This window comes from Cupressus sempervirens, chromosome 1 (assembly GCF_028749045.1).
Source record: "Cupressus sempervirens isolate cs-2001-9-10 chromosome 1, ASM2874904v1, whole genome shotgun sequence".
Lineage (NCBI taxonomy): Eukaryota > Viridiplantae > Streptophyta > Pinopsida > Cupressales > Cupressaceae > Cupressus > Cupressus sempervirens.
Window position 1 is genome coordinate 345,535,968 of NC_143118.1, and position 4,248 is coordinate 345,540,215.

Sequence of the window (4,248 nt, forward strand, 5' to 3'; positions counted from 1 at the left end):
ATTCCTTTGGTTTAAATTTCCTTGACTACTTAGATATTACAAAGCTTGATGATTAGTCTACAAAAAAAACTCCTTAGGAAGAAGATAGTGCCTTCACTTCTTCAATGCTTGAACTATAGCATAAAATTCTTGATCATAAACATAATATTTTCTTTTTACATCATCTAACTTCTCACTAAAATAAGCAATAGGTCTACCTTCTTGGCTCAAAATAGCTCCTATTGCAATACAACTAGCATCACAATCTACTTGAAACACCTTGTTAAAATCAAGAAGTGCTAAAATAGGCTACTTAGTAACTTTCTATTTCAACAAAATTAAAACTCTTATCTACTCCTATAGTCCACTTAAATTCTTTCCTATGGGTATGTGCAGGATCATGGTGTGCCAAAAAGTGGCGATGTGAAAAAAATAGAGTTTGAACACGTCTAAAAGCGATTCAAAATCCACTCTAAATTTTTTCCACCTATCCAGGTACCAAGCCTGGAAGGAAAGGTCGAGCCTTATCAGATATTCGATCTAATATCAAATATCTGATTTAACATCGAATATCAGATATCTAATTTAATAACGGATATCCGATATTCATGACATTATTATACTAATATTATAATAATATAAAAACATTATATTATAACAGTATAATACATTATAATATAATATTATTAAATATAATATTATTATAATATTATAATATAATATTGTTATTAAATATATAATATAATATTATAATAATATAATAATATAATAATATAATAATATAATATAATATTTAATATTATAATATATATTAATGTAATATAATATATATAAAATATAATATAAAAATATATAAAATATAATATAATATAATATTTCAAACCTATATGTTGTATATCTTATATATAAAATATAATGGGTGATCAAATATTTGATATTATATCGGATATCTGATACCTGCGGCATTACATTTTAAAAAAAGAACAAACCCGCGAGCCCTTATTTCTCACATTTTGGGGGCTAGTATCGACGCGCGACTAGATATTAGTTATAAAATCAGATATCGGATATTGAGGTATGGTTTTTTTTTTAAAACTAATTTTTAATCTAAATTCAATAGATTTTAGCATGATTTTGTTTGTTTTAGTTGAATCTAGGGTTTTTTTTTTAAAATGTTAAAATTAAGGTTTTTTTTAATATATAATACGTTTTGCAATTCAATAGGAATGGCTGATCAGAATGATGACACTGAGGCAGGGAATAATATTTCTCGTAACCCCCCACCAAACGATCGTCTACCCCCTCAAAACCCTCCTCAAATCGAGGATTTGATAAATGAAAATCTCACCAAGTTGAGAGGTTTGCATAGAACATATAATAATGTACCCACATTGGCTCCTACGTTATCCATGTTAAACACCATAGTGGATAACATTGAAACCCTTATGAACCAACAAAATGTCACTCTTCGTTGGCGTGATCAAATGCACGAGATATTTGACGATGGTTTGGATTATGATGAGGTTGTGGCCCTTAACATAAGTAAAGACAATTTGGCCAGCCTTTTTGCGAACTCGAAAACCAATTTACCATTTGACCCAAAAAAATCCAAACTATCGATTAAATAGTGCACAAATGATGCCATATGTGCAAACTTTTGGGATCGTTGGTGGATGGTCTTTGATATCCCTCCACATGGAAATTTAGACATACCATTTTATTTCCTTAGAAAATTATATGCTAAATTTGTGTTGAAACTTAAAGTGAACTATTGGAGCATGAAGCCCAACATGGGCTTAGGACTAGGAGCTCCTCAGGATAGACCCTCTTCCCAGTGGAAGAAAGCTAGCACTTCTGTCAACCCACTTGATATCTCCCCTCCTCCTCAAGTGCAGCATCCAGATATTATGATAGAGGCTAGCTCTTAGATTATTAGAGCCATTCATAGGCTGAGTAGCCTAATAATATCTCAGGCTAGGCCAATCCTGCCTCCTTGTGTTGATGATGCTGGTGCCAGTTCATCATCGGCTAGCTCATCACATGTTTGTGTGCCACACACTTGCATTACGTGCAAGAATATTTTCCTGGGTCCCATAGGTGATCTTCATGAGTATCATTTTGTATTAGACGAGGATACACCAGACACACACGCAGAGGCTACAGACCCTAATGCGAGAGAGGAGGGGAATGCAGATGCATGGACTCCTTCGGTGTCGGTACGTGTATATATTTTTTTGTTATGACATATGTGATTTAAAGTTAATTTTTATAATAGAGTAATTTTAATTTTTATGCCATATTGACTTTTATATGTATGTGATCTTCATTCATGTTTAGTTGATGACCAAGGAGGAGCTCATATAGATTGATGATGCCACGCTCTCAGCCATTTCATTTGGCCTTGAGACATCTACGGTACATTATGTTGTGTTCGCATTTTTTTTCTATTTGATATTGTAGCATATATGGTTACTAATCTTTCTTTTATCTTGCAGGTAGCACTTGTCCCAGAGGGACAAAGTGCAGAGGGTGAGCCAACATGCACTGACAAAGGAAAGCTAATCAGGCACTTTCTATTTGACTAAATATCGATGCATTCTTGTAAAATGTTTGTGGTAATCCCATTTAATTACATTCTTTATTGTATATAGGGCATCGCTATTGGTGATGAGCCTCTACAGATTCTACGTCGTAGACCATCAGAGATTTTCATTCGCACTGAGAGCCCCATTGTATGTATAAGTATCATTTATTTTTTATTATCCTTATCTTCATAAATAAATTCAAAACTGATTTCCATGATAGTAACAACTACTATTTTGTATCTCATAGGAGACTCCTAGTGCACAGGAGGTCTGACTAGAGAGTTATATAGATTTGATGACGCAACCACTCACTCCTAAGGAGGAGCCTACAATAGTAAGTTGTAGTTTGAATTCATGATTAAATATGTTATAAATTTAGCATGTTATGAATTATAATGTTATAGTTTAAATTTTGGATTCATTTGACAAAGGTATTTGAACATATACAGCCCACAACCAGAGAGGTACCAGCAATGCTGAGGGCATACGAGAGGACTCCTAACCAGTGTAGGAGGTCGACAAGAGAGGTATTTATTATGAAATTTCGATAGTATTAATCTTTATTACAAATAAGATCATTATGCATTTGAGTAATTCAATGTTAGATACGTAGAATCATATAAATTTAGTAGTCTAACTTTGGGTTTTCCTTTTTTGTTTATGTAGGAGGCATCTGATCCACCTAGTGCAGCGAAGAGGCTACATTTTGATCATCCACCAGCACCTTAGGATAGTATAGTTTTTGTAGGATGCATCATGAGACATTTTGAGATGGTATATGCCACATTGTATACAGAAACATTGATATTATACACATTCTGATGGCATGATTAGCCACATTTTGTATATGGATCTATGTATTTTGATATATATTTGAGTACTTTGTCTATGGATACATGATCTTTGATATATATTTGTGTAAAATTTTGTCTATGGATACATGTATTTTGATATATTTTTTCTCATCTATGTGCACAATGATATACATATTAATTTAGTATCTAGTATTGTTCAATTTATCGCGGATCATGTGTCATGCCCTAAATTTTACTAGTAAAAACAATTTTTTTTTTTGTAGCTTATGAAGTCGCATAAGAAATTACATATTGTAAAACAAGGTTATCATTGAATAGGAGTTCAAGACTCATGTGGATAGTGTCATCCAGTTGTAACATTTTAATCATAGGTGGTTTTCAAATAGATTGGATGACAATCTAGTTCAAGTTAGCATCACGAGTCAAAAGAGCAAGTTCAAGATACAACACTCATAAATTAGTGAGGTAATTCATATCCTAACAAGCCTCTGATACTAATATTCTATTAAGGTCTGTCGGTTGTATCATATGGACTAGGTCATGATTCTAGCATGTAAGGGAAGGGGATCAGAATTACTTATTATCCTCATTACCAATGTACACACATTCATTAATCATTACAATATATATTAATGTGACAAGTACTATATGGTATGGAAGTGTAGTATATCTTAATTGGTTAAACACATGTATCTAGAGAATTTAGATTTAGTACTCATCACATGAGCACCCTTAGTCAAATAAGAAAATGTACACTTATCTACCACACTATATCGGATCTAACCATTGGAAATTAGAAAAGATATGCCCCAAAGGTAGCTTCAAAGTCTACATGATGGAGAAGGGGCCACTTGTATTGATAGTATCCA

The 4,248-nt window shown here is 32.7% G+C and overlaps 1 long non-coding RNA gene across 1 annotated transcript; it reads left to right on the forward strand.

Annotated features, from left to right (window-relative positions):
* The first annotated feature begins 2,317 nt into the window (after positions 1-2,317).
* LOC149577642 (uncharacterized) lies at positions 2,318-3,347 on the forward strand. Its single transcript, XR_016363726.1, has 5 exons — positions 2,318-2,394; positions 2,475-2,711; positions 2,812-2,898; positions 3,014-3,091; positions 3,231-3,347. It is a non-coding gene; the product is annotated as an uncharacterized LOC149577642 (long non-coding RNA).
* The last annotated feature ends 901 nt before the right edge of the window (positions 3,348-4,248 follow it).